Below are 19,354 nucleotides of genomic sequence, written 5' to 3'. Positions count from 1 at the left end.
CCAGGATTCTAATGGCAAGATTGACCAAAATATGGCCCATAAACCCCAGACAAAGGGGATTTATATGTGCTGAGGGAGGTTCTGAGAATTTAAAGCTGTTGCAACTTCTTGTCAAAAGTGTAAAAAAGGAGCACAAAGAGCTTGGGATGGTATTCGTGGACATTACTAAAGCTTTTTGACACCATATATAATCAGTGTATTATCATGGATCTGATGCAGATGAGTTGACCCCCACATTATACATCTTGTTGGCAAAATGTACAAGAACATCTTTGCATACATTGTCACCAAAAAGGAAAAGAGAGATTCTATTAAGATCCTTAGCAGTGTGAGACCCTTGTTATTCAAACTTGTGCTCAACACCCTACTATGTAAACTGGAGAACCTGGGGGAAGGTTACCACCAAGGAAGATTAAAAGTTACTGCAATGGCCTTTGCAGATGACTTATTGTTATTGAGTGATTCATGGGAGGGTATGTATATGAACATTAAGATCCTGGAGACCTTTTGTTATCTAACTGGTCTCAAGACACAGGGGGGAAAACATGTCATAGTTTCTACATCAAACCAACCGATTATTTGTATACCATCAATGATTGTCCAGCATGGATGATGAATGGCACCCCCTTAATATGATTAACCTGGGTCACTGAAAAATATCTTGGTTTATGGATTGATCCCTGGACTAGCATAGCGGATACAGGTCTATCTGAAAAAATTTAAGAGCAGCTCCATTGGATTGGTGATGCATCACTTAAACCTCTTCAGAAAATGGTTATACTGAAAACTTACACCATCCAGAAAGTGGTATATCACACTGATCACGACAAAGTAAAAGTTGGGCTCCTCAAATCCCTTGACTGGCAAGTTCATTCTTCTGTCAAGGAATGGCTTCATCTTCCACCAAACACGTATGATGCCATCTTGTATTTGGATTGTAAAGATGGTGGTCTGGGTATCATCAAGTTGACAGTGCTTATTCCAAGTATAGAAGCATGGAGACTGCATAGATAGCTCAGTCTTTAGATGAGGTTTTGTCACTATCTGCTAATACAAGTGGGGGTTGTGATGGTTTGTTAACTGATCTCAAAGTGCAAAATCAACACAGAGGGGATAAATGCACCTTTATTGAGTGCCAACAGCAAATGCAATAGAAGGATTAGAAAGGAAATAAAAGATACAGAGAGAGAGAGAGAAAGAGGAGGTGTATAGCTACCAACAGAGAGACAAAATCCTCATAGTCAGGCCAATAGATCTGTCTTCTTCTGTGGGGAGATCTCAGTCTTTGGTTAACTCAGGGGTCTTTTATAGTCTTTTCAAGGTCTGCCGGGGTGGGAACAGGACAGTAACAGGTACAGGACAGTAACAAGTATAGACATGCCAGTTCGGAACAACCAAGCAGGACCCATTGTTTCAGGATTGGTTTCCATGGGAAACCAGTCTTGGTCCAGTGAATGCACCTGCAGGCAACACTTGGCAAACATGCCACTTCAGTCAGGGCAGCACCCCTGTGTTAGAATTTTAAGTGTCTCGGTCTCAGTCCTTGGAGGGCTTCAATCTTTGTCCTTGACAGCGGTCGTGAGGCAGATGAGGAGTCTTCGGACTGTCTCTTACAGGTTTTGACAAGATTTCTAAGAGAGGAACATCTGGAACTGAGACATGAGAAACTGTGAATATGAGCTGGGGGTGATAAGGAGAATATCCCACTGATTTGGGAGCCTGTTCCAATGCTGAAAATTCTTTTCTGTGAGGATGAATATGTGTCTGAATGGGAGATTGCTGTTCCAAAGATCTGCTATCTGAGACATTGCAATTGGCATAAACATGAATTTTATCAGTGGAAACAACCGATTGCTCTGGTATTGAGAACTTTGAAAATGATAACATCAGTAACTGGTGGATAACATGGTATAGAGGCATACCTCAGAAACTGATAACTGTGCTACAATTAAGTGCTAACATCTACCCTACAAGAGAATTCCTGGCCAGGGATAGGCAAGATGACTGCATGAAAACTTGCAGACATTGTGGCGCTGATTATGAAACATCCATTCATATTATTGGGGACTGTCCTATTACTCAAGAGGGCAGGATTAAAAGACATAACTCTATCTGTGAGATGCTTACTTGTGAGGATAAGAAGGAAAATTGGACTGTATTCCAGGAACTGCATATAATAGATGATGATAATGAACTTTATAAGTCAGATTTGATCTTCATTAAAGAGAGCAAGGCATTCCATTTGGACATGACAGTTAGATATCAGCACTCCAACTCTTCCTTGAAAGATGCTGCTAGTGAGATGGCTAAGCAATATCAGTGCCTTCTCAAACAAATTCAAGACCTTATGAATCCAGTTAAATTAATGGGCTTTCCTAAAGGAGGATGAGGAAAGTGATATGGAAAAAATTCTGAGTTGCTACTGGCCCTAGGTCTCTCTAAGATGAGGCAAGAGAAGATTCCCTGGGCCCTAGCACCCACAGTGAGCCTCTCCTCCATGGATACTCTACATATGTCTTCAAGCAAAGCTTGTTGAATTGTATCCACTAATTGAAAATATAATATGACTGCACAGCACCGCTTCAACAGTGATTAAATACATGGGAATGACCTGGTTCTTTCATTCATACTGTGTCACCCACTGCCCACTTTTGGATCTAAATTTCCAGTGTGGACTAGGTGGACTAGGTTTCCTAACCTTTACCTGGAATAGAAACATATAATTATATACATTCAGTCAAAAGATGGAAGCTACGTTACTAACCGGGCTCAGTTGCAGACGTCACACATCCCCATAGTCCCGCTGGATGCCTGCAAGGGTAACCTGGTCATTCTCTGCCCCAGTGTGGGAGTATAGGAAACTCTCTCCCTATCAAGTGGCTTCACCACCCAGTTTATATTAAATAAACCAGTGTCACAAAACTCATGCAACTCATGATATGAGTTGCCGACCCCTTGCTCAGGTGTGATGAGCTGGGAAAAGTCAGGCAGCTGCTTATGGGGTAGTGCTGCCATGACTCTTGGGACCCACCAGTTTGGAGCGGGATACACCCCTTGCCTACCCAGGGCCAGCTTGATTGACCTCTGTGTTTTGAGGGAAATATTTGTCAATCAAGCCACTGTATGCACAGGGCTATAATCTATCAAAACCTGAGTGTGTACACAGCTTGTTCTGACAGAATGGGGGCAAGACAGGACTGGTTGATGTGTGCTGCCACCTGGATGCTCTGCACTGGCTGCAACCCAGTGGAGTTGAGCGGTGGAGACACAGCCTTGTACCAGACCCATCCGTGCACAGCTATACCCCAGACTGTTGGAAAGAGCATACACATCATGCTGTAGAGAGCCACATCACTGGTAGTGTATGGCTATGCCCCAGTCCATGACTGGTTGAGACTCTTAACCCTGAGTAGGAAACTCATTTTGCCACATATCATGTGGCATGTACCATGACATCATATATTTACCATTTAATTTTGGGCCAGAATTTACTGATTTTTACCAAGGTGGAGGGGCCACTTTCACTTAACCCAGAAAAGGTGCATGTCATAATATGCTTGATAAATGGGAGCATAGTTACTAACTGGGCTCAGCTGCGGAAGACACACCTTCTGCCCACCTGGCTAAAAAGAAGAATTGGACTGTATTCCAAGAGCCACATATAAGACATCATGACAATGAGTTATACCAGCCAGACTTGATCTTTGTTAAAGAAGGAAAGGCATTTGTGATGTACAAGACAGTCAGATATGAGCACTCCAACCCATCCTTGAAAGTTGCTGCCAATGAGATGGTCAAGAAATATTAGTGGCTTCATAGAGAAGTTGAGGGTCTTACAAATGCATCAGACATTGAATTTGTGGGCTTTCTTATAGGAGCATGAGGAAAGTGGTATAAGAAAAACAGGCATTCGTGGTGGATGTGACAATTAGATATGAATGCATCTTTATAGAAAGCTGCAACTGGAAAAGTGTGAAAATATCAACATCTTCCCAAACAAATTCAGGACCTCAGCAATGCAAGAGGTATCAAGTTTGTGGGCTTTCACATTGGAGAGAGGGGAAAGTGATTCTATAGAAACAATGAACTACAGGCCCAAGGTCTCTCCAAAACAAGGCAGGGGAAAACTGCCCTAGCCCTGAGGACTCCGGAGCACTCCTCCCCTCAGTTGATATTGTTCATATGTTTGGAAACAAGGCTGGCTTGGTTGTGTAGAGTGGTTATTGTTTATCTTAATTAAAAAAGAAAAAAAAAATGTTAAAAGCTGTATAGTACATAAGGACAGTGGCAATGACACAGTTCTTCCAAGGATGCAGCATTGTATTTCACCTACCTTTGAGACTAACTTCTACTGATTTGGACCAAGGTGGATGGGCCACCAATACTTAGCCCTGAAAAGGAACATATATGAAAATATATGCTCAATAAATACCTAAATGCCTTATCATCTAATTAGTGATGCACATGAATGGATGAATGAGATTCCCACAGTCTCTTCCTACTATCCAGTGAAACCATAGCCAAGGGAAGGGGCTTGACAGAATCAGCAGGGAAAGACCCTACGAGCCTGGTGCACTCTCAACAGTGTGGGATGTCCCCTGCTGCTGTCCCAGCCATCAGTGAAATACCACTACTCTCATCATTCTGCTGAGCAGACCTGGCCTCCTGGGTAGAGAAGGGAAGGCCTACCATACTGGCAGCAGGCAGACCATGTCTGAGACCCCAGTGGGTGGACCTGGCCTTGTGTGACCGGACTAGGCATGCTGGGTACACCTGGTCCCCTACTCCAGTGGGGTGATGTGGCCTCCCATCCCAGCAGAGAGCAGACCTGCTTCCTGTGACCAAACTTGGCCAGTGGGGGACACTTGTGACAGTTTATTATACTATAGCACTAAACACAGAGGCTTAGGATTGACTAGACTGGCAGGACTTATCCCTAGCATTCAAGCTAGGAGATTGCACAGAATACCACAATCTTCAGATGAGATAATCAAAGAGGTCCCAAAAAAGGATGGTGTAGAAGCTAAGTATGCCAAGCTATGGATGAGAGCCAAAGGAAGTGAAAAGCAAATCCTGTCAGTATGGACTACTAAGCAAATGGTCATGTTATAAGTACCGGCAACAGAGGAATTGTCTGAATGGGAAAGGCCGACCCCAAAACCTAAATATCCAAAACCATGCGATTGGAGAAGCAAAGAATTTCAGAAATGGAAACAGCTTGTATTCCAAGGCCAAGGAATAGCACACTTGGAGAATGACAACATTAGCAATGCCTGGATTACACATTACAGAGAGTATTTCCCAGGCCTGGGTTCTGATGCTGTCCCTGCCCACTCAGTGCCTGAGCAGCTCCCAGCAAGCCCTGCCACACATTCCTTTCCCTGCCCTCACCCCCTTGTAGGAAGATGACAGGGGACCCTGTGGAGAGGTAACTGGAGATACAATTAGAGAAAACTGAGGAGTTATATTGGCACCTTAACAGGAGTTATATCAGTACAGAAATTAAAGGGTAAATCACAGTTGCTGCTCCATGGATGAAATAAAGTTGACAGGACTTGAAACCTATCCCACTATGATTCCCCCCCCATAACACTCCTTCTAAGGGGGGTGGAATGGAGGGTGGAGTTGAGTGGAGACACCATGGCTAGGCTCTGTGGGAATCCTCGAAGGGAAGGGAACTCCATGGTACTTTGCAGCTAATAAACCACATAGCACCTGTCAGCCAAGGGAAATAGAGGAACATGTCCTGATGCAGAGCCAGAAACTCTGCTGAGATCTTTCTCCGCAGATGAACTTGGTTCATTAAAGCCTAGAACAATTACATTAATGCACACCTCCATCCCAAAGTTACCCACCCCCAAGGTATGACTACCCCTTAGTGGGCATGAGCTCTGTGTTCTTTCTGGCTCTGTCTTTAAAAGCAAAGTGAGAGAATTTTACACCCATTGGTTACAAAGGTATGTCTGACTCAAGTTAGTCAAGCTCCACCTAAACACAAAGGAATGGTATAAAAATAAGTAGATGTTGTTTGAAAACAACCGAGTGAGAGACTCCAAGCCAGAAACACAATTTAATGAGAAGGAAAAAAATGCAATAATACAAAAAGACCACTGACAGAATCAGAATACAACCTGAGCAGGGTGATGGAAACAGTCAAGGTGAGGTGGTCCTCCTGAAGCAGGGATCCCATAGACAGGTCTGGTAGCTCCGGTCCTCTGGGAATCCAGTGGGTGAGGGTGCTTATACTGTCCTAAATCTCAGTTTATATCCAGGTGAGAATGCTTGGCTCCTCCCCGTGGGCGGAGCATCTCACAATGGGATGATGAGTCATAGAGGAGGTCCTTGATGGCCCATTAAAGAGAGAGATAACTCCCGGAGGGAGTTATGTAAGAGTCATGCAGCAAGGCCATTAACTGAAGATGGTGATAGAATATATCCTATACTACAACCCAGGACAATCCACCCCTTATTCTATTGCCATCTACAACATGCCCAAATCAATACATTCTTACAGAGGTATGCATATACATATACAGAATGAAACCTTACACACTGCTCTCACTTAAAATTAGGTCTCCCTGTGGTACACAATGGGTTTCTCCATCTTTCTGCATCACCCATCAAGTGTAACCAGGTCCTTGAGCAAAGACAATCCCATGGATGGGTCTGCCTTTGCCTGAAGTGGGATTAATCCAAACACTCTATCCTAAAATGCCCTTCATGTGTACCACAGGTACTTTGTCTCCATTCACTGTGTGTAAGGGTTCAGACTGGGCAGGACCACCTCGATTGATAGACCCTCGGGTGTTAACCATCCATGTGGCTTTGGCTAAATTTAGTTCCCAATTCTTGAAGGTCCCCCCACCAAGTGCCTTCAGGGCAGTCTTTAGTAGTCCATTGCACCGTTCAACTTTCCCAGCAGCTGGTGCATGATAAGGAATGTGGTATATCCATTCAATACCATGTTCTCTAGCCCAGGTGTTTATAAGGCCATACTTGAAATGGGTCCCATTGTCCGACTCAATTCTCTCAGGGGTGCCGTGTCCCCACAGGACTTGTTTTTCAAGGCCCAGCATGGTGTTTCGGGCAGTGGCATGAGGCACAGCGTGGGTTTCCAGCCATCCAATGGTGACTTCCACCATGGTCAGCACATACCACTTTCCTTGGCGTGTTTGGGGAAGGGTGATGAGGTCAATTTGCCAGGCTTCCCCATACCTGTACTTCAGCCATTGTCCACCATACCACAGAGGCTTCACTCGCTTGGCCTGTTTGATTGCAGTGCAGGTCTCACAGTTGTGGATGACCTGTGAGATGCTGTCCATAGTGAGGTCCGCCCCTTGGTCACGGGCCCATCGATATGTTGCATCCCTTCCCTGATGACCAGAGGCATCATGGGCCCAACGAGCTAGGAACAATTCTCCCTTGTGCTGCCAATTTAGATCCACTTGTGATACTTTTACCTTGGCAGCTTTGTCTACCTCCTTGTTGTTCTGATGCTCCTCATTAGCCCAGCTCTTGGGTATATGCGCATCCACGTGTTGAACCTTCACGGTCAGCCTTTCTACTCAGGCGGCGATGTCCTGCCAAATGTCAGCGGCCCAGATGGGTTTTCCTCTGCGCAGCCAATTGGCCTTTTTCCAGCGATTCAGCCATCCCCACAGAGCATTAGCTACCATCCATGAGTCAGTGTAGAGATAGACCCTCGGCCACTTCTCTTGTTCAGCAATATCCAAAGCCAGCTGGACAGCTTTAAGCTCTGCAACTTGACTCGATCCACCTTGTCCCTCGGTACCTTGTGCAACTTGTCGTGTGGGGCTCCATGCTGCAGCTTTCCATTTCCGGTTAGCTCCTATGATTCGGCAGGAGCCATCAGTGAACAGAGCATATCGTCTTTCAGTCTAAGGTAGGTCATTATATGGTGGGGCTTCCTCAGCACATGTTACTTGCTTTTCTTCTTCTTCAGATGATAATCCAAAAGTCTCACCTTCCGGCCAGTTCGTTATAACTTCCAGAATCCCAGGGCAATTTGGGTTTCCAATGCGGGCGCGCTGTGTAATGAGGGCAATCCATTTGCTCCATGTGGTATCGGTGGCATGATGCATGGAAGGAACCTTTCCCTTGAACATCCACCCCAGCACTGGTAGTCGGGGTGCCAAAAGCAGCTGTTTCAGTGCCAATCACTTCTGAGGCGGCTTCAACTCCTTCATAGCAGCAAAGATTTCCTTCTCTGCAGGAGTGTAGTTGGCTTCGGAGCCTCTGTAACTTCGACTTCAGAATCCCAGTGGTTGGCCTTGAGTCTTCCCAGGCACTTTCTGCCAAAGGTTCCAAGACAAACCATTGTTCTTGGCTGTGGAGTAGAGCACATTCCTCACATCTGGTCCCGTCCTGACTGGGCCAAGGGCTACTGCATGAGCAATCTCTTGCTTGATCTGAACAAAAGCTTGTTGCTGTTCGGGCCCCCAGTGAAAATTGTTCTTCTTGCGGGTTACCAGGTAGAGAGGGCTCACAATCTGACTATACTCAGGAATGTGCATCCTCCAAAAGCCTATGGTACCTAGGAAAGCTTGTGTTTCCTTTTTGTTGGTAGGTGGGGACATGGCAGTGATCTTGTTGATTATCTCTGTGGGGATTTGGTGATGACCATCTTGTCATTTTGACTCCCAGGAACTGGACTCTTGAGCCAGTTCTTTAACCTTGCTTCTTCTAATGGCAAACCCAACTTTCAACAGAATTTCAATAATCTTCTCTCCTTTCTTGAAGACCTCCTCTGGCGTGTTCCCCCATATGATGATGTCATCAATGTACTGCAGATGCTCTGGAGCCTCACCCTTTTCCAGTGCAGATTGGATCAGTGCATGGCAGATGGTGGGGCTGTGTTTCCACCCCTAGGGCAGTTGGTTCCAGGTGTACTGCATGCCCCTCCAGGTGAAGGCAAACTGAGGTCTGCACTCAGCTGCCAAAGGAATGGAGAAGGCATTGGCAATATCAACGGTTGCATACCACTTTGCTGCTTTGGACTCCAGCTCGTACTGAAGCTCTAACATGTCTGGCACAGCAGCGCTCAGTGGTGGCATGACTTCATTCAGACCACGGTAATCCACCGTCAGTCTCCATTCTGCACTGGACTTACGCACCAACCAAATCGGGCTGTTGAAAGGTGAACGGGCCTTACTGACCACCCCTTGGCTTTCCAGTTTACGGATCATCTCATGTATGGGAATCACAGAGTCTGTCTGTGTGGTATTGCTGACGGTGTACTGTTGCTGTGGCAATTGGTACCTATTGTTCTTCAACTTTCAGCAGTCCCACAGCAGAGGGGTCTTCTGAGAGACCAGGCAAAGTATTCAACTGTCTGATGTCTTCTTTCATCACTGTGGCTATCCAAAAGCCCAACAACATCCTTTTGGATCTTTGAAATATCCATTCCTGAGATAGTCTATGCCGAGGATGCATGGGGCCTCTGGGCCAGTTGCGATGGGGTGTTTTTGCCACTTGTTCCCGATTAAACTCACTTCAGCCTCTAATACAGTCAGTTCCTGGGACCCTCCTGTTACTCCTGTAATAGAAATGGATTCTGTTCCTACATACCTTGATGGCATCATGGTACATTGGGCCCCAGTGTCAACCAATGCCGTATATTTTTGTGGGTCAGATGTGCCAGGCCATCGGATCCACACAGTCCAGTAGATCCGATTGTCCCTTTCCTCTTCCTGGCTAGAGGCAGGGCCCCCCTATTCCTGGTCATTGCATACGTTGTTCTCTTCCTGTAAATGTGTTGCTGAGGTCCCTTCAAGAGGATCAGTCATATCATCTTTCTTGTACCGTCTGGAGTTCTGTGCACAAGAGACCGGAGCAACATTGATTCTAGATGAGCTTCTCATGGTAGGTGTTTCTCTTTTCAGTTCACGTACCCAGGCTGCTAAGGAGGAGGTGGGTTTTCCATCTCACTTCTTCATACCTCCTCCATGCTCCCGAAGAAAAGACAAGAGGTTAACTTGGGGTGTTTATCCTTTCTCCCCGGCTGAGGGACGCCTGCTCCTAATGGCAGAGACTCTCGTCGGCTCTGGTGAGATATCATAAATTTCTTCCTTAAGTTCTTTTTTCAGTTTCTGATGGCCTTCTTCAATTATAGCTCCGGACTTGCTCAGGCAGTCTTGTTTCCACAGGCAAGACATGAGTACGAACTGGGGCAGTGACAGTGTCCTCGTAAATCCTTAGTTTGTTAGTCAGAACACCCACCTTGTCCTCACCTTCTCTCCATTGCAGTGTTGCCAGGTAACGTGAGTACATCTCTGGTCCAAGTCGTGCAAATCTCAACCACATCCGTGATGTGCACTGGACATCATCTGGGCTCTTAGGAAATCTCTCATCTTCTACATACATGATCTCCAGCACAGCCAATTCCCTTAGGCATCGGATACCTTGTTCTATTGTGTTCCATTTTCCTTGGTGCACTAGGAGGTCTTCTTTAAAAAGGTATCTGTCTTTCACACTTGTTAGCAGTCGCTGCCAGAGGCTGAGAATTTCTTGGGTTTTTCCAATTCCCTGGTCAATGACCACATCCTGGGACAGTAATTCCAGTTACCTGGCCTCAGTTCCATCCAGAATGGTGTCATTAGCTGCAGCGTCCCAGATGCAGAGCAGCCAGGTGAGGATGGACTCGTTGGTCTGGTGGGTGAATTCCCTTCGCAGGTCACGCAGTTCACCCAGAGATAGAGAGCAAGTGATGATTTCTGTCTCTGTCTCTTCAGCTGAGTGCAAAGGTCCTGCTCCATCCTCGTCAGTCGCTATGTGGACTGATTTGCTCCTTGATTTCTTCTTCTGAGTGGTGGCAACTGCTACTGGTTTAGGCTGTTCCAGTTCAGTGACGGTTTGTGTGGAGATGCTGACAGCACTTTTGGTTCCTTTCTCCTCTGTAACACTTTGCATAGATGTGGACCCTGTTGCCTCACTTTTGGCTTCTTTCTCTTCTGTGATGGTCTGTGTAGATGAGGACACTGCTGCCTCACCTTTGGTTCCCTTCTCCTCTGTGACAGTCTGTGTGGACGTTGAGGCTGTTGCTTTGCTTCTTTTTACCTCTTCCACTTCTTTAAGAACACGCTGCATCACACCTTGTAGTGTTTTGATTCTAAGCATGGTGCGGGTCGTACAGAGAAAACAAAGCAGGACTAACAAGAACATTATGCTGTCCTTGCATCTAGAGAGTACTCAATATTTTCAAAAACTGCTGTGTCATGGCTGAAAAACTGGAAAAAATCATTCTTTACTCCTCGCCACAGGGGCTGGGTGAGATTGTTGAGGCCCCAGACGTAGCATCCTAGACTAGAACAAGAATACAAAACTGGGTATATATTCTGAATGATGTTCATTGCCTCAGATTTTATCAAGCAATGGACATAATAGACCAGTAAAGCAATTTTAGTACCATATCCTGGTCTACGCAGGAGTATTAAGACGGGCAGATAGAGTCCCACGTTCTGAAAAATATAGGGAGATAGGTATAAGACACATGTAAGCATGTTGAGCATCATAGCAAACAGGTGTCTTCTTCAATAAACAAATTGTAATTCTGACTTTTCTTATTGCCTCTGCCTCACGCTGGGCTCCAAAAATATGTTGTGCTTTGAAAACAAACCAAGTGAGAGGCTCCAAGTCAGAAACACAATTTAATGAGAAGAAAAGGAAAAAACAATACAATAATACAAAAAGACCACTGACAGAGTCAGAATACAACCTGATCAGGGTGATGGAAGCAGTCCAGGTGAGGTGGTCTTCCTGAAGCAGGGATCCCATAGACAGGTCTGGTAGCTCTGGTCCTCTGGGAATCCTGTGGGTGAGGGTGCTTGTACTGTTCCAAATCTCAGTTTATATCCAGGTGAGAATGCTTGGCTCCTCCCCATGGGCGGAGCATCTTACAATGGGATGATGAGTCATAGAGGAGGTCCTTGATGGCCCATTAAAGAGAGATAACTCCTGGAGGGAGTTATCTATGAGTCATGCACAAGGCATTGATGGGCCATTAACTGAAGATGGTGATAGAATACATCCTAAACTACAACCCAGGACAGTAGAGAATGAAATCTTAGGGAAGACTCCGTGATAACTGCTGGGATCAGTCAAGGGGCTGAACCTTTCATCTCCCCTGTTGGGTAAGAATCATACTTCATGTGCTGAATATTTTAGTAAGAATTAGAGCTTGTCTGTGTATTCCTTCAAGTATATTTTTGCAGTCAGACACTACCACTGAAAACGTTTGAACCTTAACCTGTCACAATTTTATATTAATAAAGGGTGTTACTGTATAAACTGTCAGTGTGAGTCCTTCCTGGGTGCTGGCAGTCACTGGCAGCAGGGAACACACTCTAATAAAGAGAAGAGCTACTGAGGGGTCTCCTTTGTGCTGTTGGTGTTTCCCTAAGCCAGTCAAACACCCCCAAACCAGCAGGACTGCTCAGTGAAGGATCCCCCTTAAGAGGACACTGACAGACTGATTGGGCACAAGGGTCTCAGCTTTCCTGGGGCACTGACAGACAAATTAAACACTAAGGGTCAAGGAAGCCTCCTCTCTTCACATGACAGCCACAATGGCCCTTTGGTTCTAAGATGTTTCTTTGTGTCACAATGTTTTCCTTGATTTCATAAGGCTCTGATGTATCACAATGAAACCTTGGTTCAATGAGGTTCTGCAGTGTCACAGTGGCCCCCTTGGTTGCATGCAGCCCCCCAGTGGCCCCAGTGGCCCCTTGGCTCAGCAAGCAGGTGGCTGGGAGCTCCTGCCCCCTCGGTGGTTGAGGAGAGGCCACAGGGACACCAAGCATACCATCCCAGTGGTCCCTTTTCTCCCCAAGTCTGACCCTGTTCCTGCCATGTAGCTACACTGCCACACACATGGCATGTAACACCCACCCCGAGTCCTCACATGTGCAGGTGACACTAAGAGGTGTCATAAGTGTGGGGCAGGGCTGGTCCCTGGGGGACCCCTGGTGCAAGAGACCAGGAGAGATTCATTCCCTACATGCTGCAGCTCCCTGGGCCAGGTGGCACCAACCCTATCTGCCAAGCCAAGGCATAGTCAGGGCCATGCTGACCCGCAGCTCCCTGCAAACCCTGGCTTTGGTGGCTTCAAGGCCAAAAGCCAAGTCCCAGGGAGTTTGCCACTCTGCAGAGCTGGTGCTCTGCTCACCTCAGTCCTGCCACCTTTGGCCACTACCAGGCTGCAGGGATCGTGGAGGGAACCTAGGACAAAGGAAATTGGGGGGCCTTCCCTCTCTTGAGGGAGATCTGAGGGCACAGAAAAGACAGTAATGAGCAGGGGAGGGAGCACCAGAGAATGGGGAAGATTGCAGGCAGGGGAACCCCAAAAAGCCGCAAAAATTGTTCTATCTGTCCTCCCTCCAGCACAACTTCACCCCAAAAATGGCTTCAAAGTGCCCCAATCTTGTCCAGAGGTGGGAGCCAGGGGAGGGGCATCAGGACACACCTGTATGCAGCAGCTGCAAGCCCAGTCAGGATGAGGAGCAGAGCTGGAGCTGCAGGGCAGCCCCCCCAAATTTTCCCTGCCCCAATAACACAGCAGGACATGGGGTGGGGGCTGGTTCAAGTATCTCATGATGAAGCAGAGATTGGGACCTGCAGCCCACAGGGACCCATGTCAGAGCAGGGATTCACCTGTATCCTGTGCTGGATCCTACACCGAAGCAGATCAATTCCCAAAGGAGGCCATGGCCCTGTAGGAAGCCTGTGCTGGAGCAGGATCCTGGCAAGACCTGTGGAACCCTGGGGAGAACAGCTCACATAGAGCAGGTTCCTGGTTTGATTAGTGATCACATGGGGTCTCACAATAGTTCCATTAGGCCCCATCTAGCCACAGTGGACCCTTGGTCCTATGAGGCCACACGGTGTCACAATGGACCCTTGGTCCATGAGGCTCTGTAACTTCACAATACAACCTTGGTTCCATGAAATTCTGTAGTGTAACAATGGTCTCCTTGGTTCTGTAGTGTCACAAAGGACCATTTTTTTCCATGAGGCGCTGCTGTGTCACTATGGCCTCTTTCTTCCACAAGACCCCACAGTGTCACAGTAGCCCCTTGGTTCCATCAGTGGGTGGTTTGGAGCTCCTGTACCCTCAGCAGCTGGAGGGATGCTGTGCCAGATCAACCAGGACTCAGCTTCGTTCTGCTCCTCAGCAGGCTGAGCAGCTCCACTCAGAGCACAGAACTGCAGGAGCTCAATATCCAGGGCACCTGTGCACTGGCATCCTCTTCTCCAGGGACACACAACACCACCTTCAGCTTGAACCCCCAAGTGCTTCCTTGTCCCAGCAGCATCCACTGTTCTGCTGGGGACACAGTGCTGCTGCACCCTGAGGCCAAGGCTGGCTCTGGTCTCTCCTGATGAGGTTTTCCCCTGTTCTCTCCTGGGTCCCAGCAGAAAATCTCGAAGCAGTTCAGTAACAGCCCAAATTCTCATTTCTTGTCTCGGAGACAGCTCTGGCCTCAAGTGCTGAAGTCGCACAACAGCTTGCAAGAGCCTCAAAGTGCCAGTGAAAAACTGAATCTAATTGTTTGCTGAAAAAGCTCTTTATTACACAATGATGGTTGGCAGTTGCTGAGGAACAGGACAGCTCCTGGCTGGTCCCTGCAGAGCTGTCCATGTCATCCTGCTGGTGCTGTTGGTCTTGGGTCTGCTGCAAATGCAGCAGACACACCTGAAAGAGGCACAAAGGCCCAGCTCAGACAAGCCCACACTTCAGGGGCACCTGCAGCCCCACAGTACTGGCTGTTGAGGCAGACAAAGCCCCCAATTCCAGCCCCAGCAAACACTTTGTCCTTGTGGGAGGGGAAGGAAGAGGGTCCCAGACTGCCCCTGAACAGAGCTCAGGGCACTGACCCCTTTTCCATAGGCTGTGCCTGGGCAGGAGGGCTGCTGCTTACCCAGGGCACTGAAGAACTCTTCTAGTTGAGCTCCTTGGAAGCCCCATGCACAGAGAGCAAATTCTCCCTCTCCTGATGCCTACCATGTCCCTTCTGGCTCCTCGGTTGGCGTCCCACCTGCACATAGGGTGGGAGAAAGGGTCACATGGAGCAAAAGGACCTCTGGACATCAAGGCAAGATGTCTCTTTAGAGATCTTTAATTGCACCAGAGAACATTTGGGGCATAAAGCACTTGCTGTGGGCTCTGGAAGAGAGCCAAGTGTGTGTGGGGGGACACTGGGACAAGGAGGGGGACATGGGAGTGAAGGTGCATTTGTGAAGGCCATGGGGAGCCTCAAGAGAGACAAAATACAAGTGTGTGCCCAGAGGGGGAGAGGGAAGGAAACAAGCAGAGAACTACAAGGTGCTGCTCGGGGAAAAATATTGTGTTCCAGAGGTGCCTGAGGCTTTGAAGAGGCAGTGAAAGCCCATTTTTACCTGCCCAAGATTCCTGCTGGGCTCAGCACTGAGTTGCCTCCACTCTGTCTTCTCTTCTGATGCAAGCAGATTCAGCACACATTCCAGGCCTTTCCTTGGGTGCTGTGGAAGCCACTTCCCTTCTGCTCCAACAGCCTTCTGGGTATTCAGAGAGGAGATGATTCCATTCTTTTAAAGCATCAGAAAACTGTCCCCCAGAACTCTCCATCCCTGGAAGCACCAGCAGTGCAGCTGCTGTTCAGCCCTTGGTACAAAACGCTGCTCAGTTTAGTCCATCACTCGCGTCAGCTGCTCCATTCCTTTCCATGCCCAGTCCAAACCATGTGTTGCCTACCCTTGCCTAGGCATGGAAGAAGCAGCTTCTCATGCCCAGCTTTTGGACTGGAGCTGATTTGAACAGCAAGCTCCAGAGTCATGCTAGTCGTTGCAGGTGTGGCAGGAAACCTTCCCGCAGGTTGTGGTCTCTGGCTGGAGTCAGTCAGCCAGACAAAGCTGCCTGCTGCAGCCCTGCCTGCTTTGCCCAAGGCCCATGGACTGACAGGGATATATATTCCCACCTCTTGATGGGAAACAACACTGGGATCCTTCAAGGATGTTTGAGTGGACTGAAGATCAATCCCAGTGCCTACCTGCAGATGAGACTGGTCCGTGTTCCTGACAGGGGCTGTTTTCTGCAGGGTGGTTAATTTTTTCCTTAGAGTCCTATTGCACATTTTACTCCTGGCAAGGGCAGCACTCAGGGCTTGAGCCTTCTTTCTCCATTCAAGTTCTCCGTTTTCTCTCTGCTTTAAAGCAGCAGCCGTGTGCTCCAGCTCTTCCCTCATGGCTTCCTTCTCAGCTTCCCGTTTCATTTGGTTTATTTCCTTCCTTCGCAAGGAAGTTATGTGCATTAAATTCTTCTTTTCCAGCATTTTTATCTGCTCCTGGTACAACTTGATTTCCCTCTCCCTCTCTGACAGGTCAACAGTCATATGAGTGAGAAGATCCTGCAAAGCTTTGGCCTCTGCTGCCTCTTTCTGGAGCATCTCCATTTCCTTTTCCTGTGTTTCAAGTTTTTCTTTTTTAATTTGAAAGATGGACCTTATAGTCCGGAGTTCTTCTTGAAGGGAACGATTCCCATCTATGGCTGTATTTGCTTGGGTTTCAGAGGCTGTGACTGTTTCTTCCAGAAGCTGGATCTGACACTCCAGTTTTTCTTTATTTGCCTGCAGACTGTCCCGTTCATGCTTCAAAACAGGGAGAAAAAGAGTCAGTGATTGCATCTCTGCTTTTCCTACCTGATTGGAACTCCTGCCGTGGGGCAGGCATGGGCTGCCCCTCTCTCCCTGCCTCTTGGGATGCTGCAGCTCTTTCCTGGGTCCCCCTTGTTGCTGCCTCTTTCCCAGCTCCCTCAGCCTGTCCCAGGCTCCTTTCTGCCCTTCCCCAACCTCTTGAAACCCTGCTCAGGTGTTCCTTTGGGGAGGAATTGAGCTCCAAGTGTGGACACTGAGAACTACAGCTCCAAGGGCAGAAAGCTCCAGCAGGGAGCAAAATCAGCAGCCTCAGGCTGAACTGGGTTTGACATGACTATGACATCTTGTCCTCCTTGTTCAGAAGAATGCAATTAGGAAAGGTAAACTGGAGAAAGGTGCTCCTTAGGGATAGCGAGAGAAGGCCCCAAAATGCAAAGAAATGGCCCTTTATGGCATCTGTCACTCTCACCAGCACATCCTTTCTTTCCTTCTCTGTGTTCTCCAGTTTCCTCTGTAGAGATGCCACTTCCTGATGAAGAGTCATAGTCTCTTCCTTTCTTGCTGTGGCCTCTTCCTTCAGGGCAGTTTCTAGAGAGTTCTTCTGCAGTTCTGCCCTCCACATCACTGCACCAGAGAAGGGGGAGAAGGGGCAAAGCAAAGGCAAATTGATGTGTATCCTGCATCTCTGCCTGGCTGTGTTTGCCGGGCCCTAAGTCCACAAGGGCTCCCACAGCTGACAGAAATGAGGGAAACTTCTGGGCAGAGGAAAAAAAGAGAACAAAAAGGGCAAGGTTCAGAGGAATAAGAACGTGTGTTTGCTTTTAGGCTTAAAAGCAGAATAGGCAGTCAAAGAGAGTGAGAAGATCTGGGAGGCGCCTGTCTAGCCCTGCTATAGAGAGGCCAAGAGCCTGGAGGCTCTGGGATGGCCTGGAGTTTGGAGGAATCACGCCAAGGCATCCAGCTACAGTTCCTTGGCAGAGACATGGAAGCAGAAAGGCACCATCTCTGCAGGTGATCACTTGTAGCACAGCCAGGTGCACTGCCAGCCACAGGGTCTGTCTCCATAAAAAAGCTTTCACTGGCACTGCTATGGATAAGTCTCCTGCTGCTAATTTTTTTCTTCTCTCTCATCTCTGAGCATTGCAGTTTTGCTCTGTGTGGCATCAGAGATTCTCACTGGCAAGACAGGATGGGGCAGCGGGTGGGAGAGAAGCTGTACCTTCCTGTCTTTCAGCCAGCTCTTTTTGCAGCACCTGATTGCGGTCACTGAAATAGTCCCTCTGAGCCTGTGTCGTGCTCAGCTTCAGCTTCAAGGCCTGAATCTTCTTCCTTGCATCCTTCTGGAAGAGGTGAGAGGAGCAGAATCACCTCACAGGGCCACTGCTGGCAGAAGACAAAGGGCTACAAACACTAAGGCAGAAATAGCCCAGATGGGAGTGTGCAGCTGGACAGAACTGGTAGATGTGATTGTGATCCTCCTTCCTCCCCCTGCAGTGAGCCAAGCCCCCTACAAGGACTGCCCCCAGCCTGGCATTGGTGCTCTGCTTGCCCAGCTGCCCAACAGCAGGACACGATTTCTGGGTGCACTAGGCTGATATTACCAGATCTTTGTGGGAATGCTCCAGGTGCTGCCACAGGTCTTGCAGGGCTGCTACCACTCTGTCTACCGTGAGTTCTGCAGGGACATCCCTGGCCTGAGAAGCTGTTAGGCTCACCACATGGCCCTTTTCTGAAAAGAGAAGACATTCTGGTTCAAGATTTATTCCCAGATTTATTTATATCCAACAAACAAGGCCTCTTTCTAGCCAGAAGGTGGCAGTGCCTTTGTCACTGTCCTAGAGCTCCCCTTGCAGCAGGACCTGTGTCACAGGCTGACGTTCATGTGACCACCACCGATGCCAGCACTGCTCCAAGGACAACTGCACGGGCCCTGTGTCTTGACAGGCTCGGGCCCTTTTCTCTCCTGGTGCTGATCATTTCTCCCCATCCAAACACACACTTGTGACTCAGCAGGGATGTCAATCTGCCAGCACTTCCCACGGCTGGAGTCAGCCTAAACTGGAAGGCTGAGCCTGTCACACCAGGCTGACCACGAAGCCCTCGTCACTCCACCTGCTCTCCCACACTCTGTGCACACGTGCCAGCCCAGCCTGCCGCACTTGCCTGAGCTCCAGGTGGCGAGGTCGCTGCTGTCCCCGATCATGCGGTGGACAAGCAAGAGCAGTTTGTCCATCTGGGACTGAGCTTTGCAGTGGGCACCACAGGGCTGTTGGCACTGTGTGGCCAAGGCCTCTGCTCTGTCCTCTGAGCTACGGAGCCTCAAACGCAGCTCAGAGACCTCAGCCTCCAGCACCTGCACCGAGTCCCTCAAGCGCCGTTCGCGTGCTCGGGACTCCTGCAGCTCCTGCAGCAACTGCTCCTTTTGAGTTGCCTGGGCAGCATCCTTCTCCTGCACTGCTGTCTGCAGGGAGCGGATCTGGAACATGGATTCACACAGCCTCAGGGGCAGGGCTCCCTCTGAGGCAGCAGAGCAGGCAGGAGGATGAGGAACAAAGGAGAAATGGCTTCAAACAAAACCACACTGGACACAGAAGGGGCAAAGCCAAGGATTCCAATGGAGACAAAGTCCAAACCAAGAAAGGGAGGCAATGGGCATCCTTGGTGGGGCAGCTCTAAACACCAGATGAACTGGCTGTGGTGGAAGAGCC

General features: G+C 48.4%; 1 pseudogene; it reads right to left on the bottom strand.

Annotated features, from left to right (window-relative positions):
* LOC136373139 (centrosome-associated protein CEP250-like) overlaps positions 1-19,354 on the bottom strand; it is a 51,420-nt pseudogene that overhangs the window by 21,975 nt on the left and 10,091 nt on the right.

Source organism: Sylvia atricapilla, chromosome 32, assembly GCF_009819655.1.
Source record: "Sylvia atricapilla isolate bSylAtr1 chromosome 32, bSylAtr1.pri, whole genome shotgun sequence".
In the NCBI taxonomy this organism is placed as follows: domain Eukaryota; kingdom Metazoa; phylum Chordata; class Aves; order Passeriformes; family Sylviidae; genus Sylvia; species Sylvia atricapilla.
This window is presented reverse-complemented; position numbering and strand designations above follow the sequence as displayed.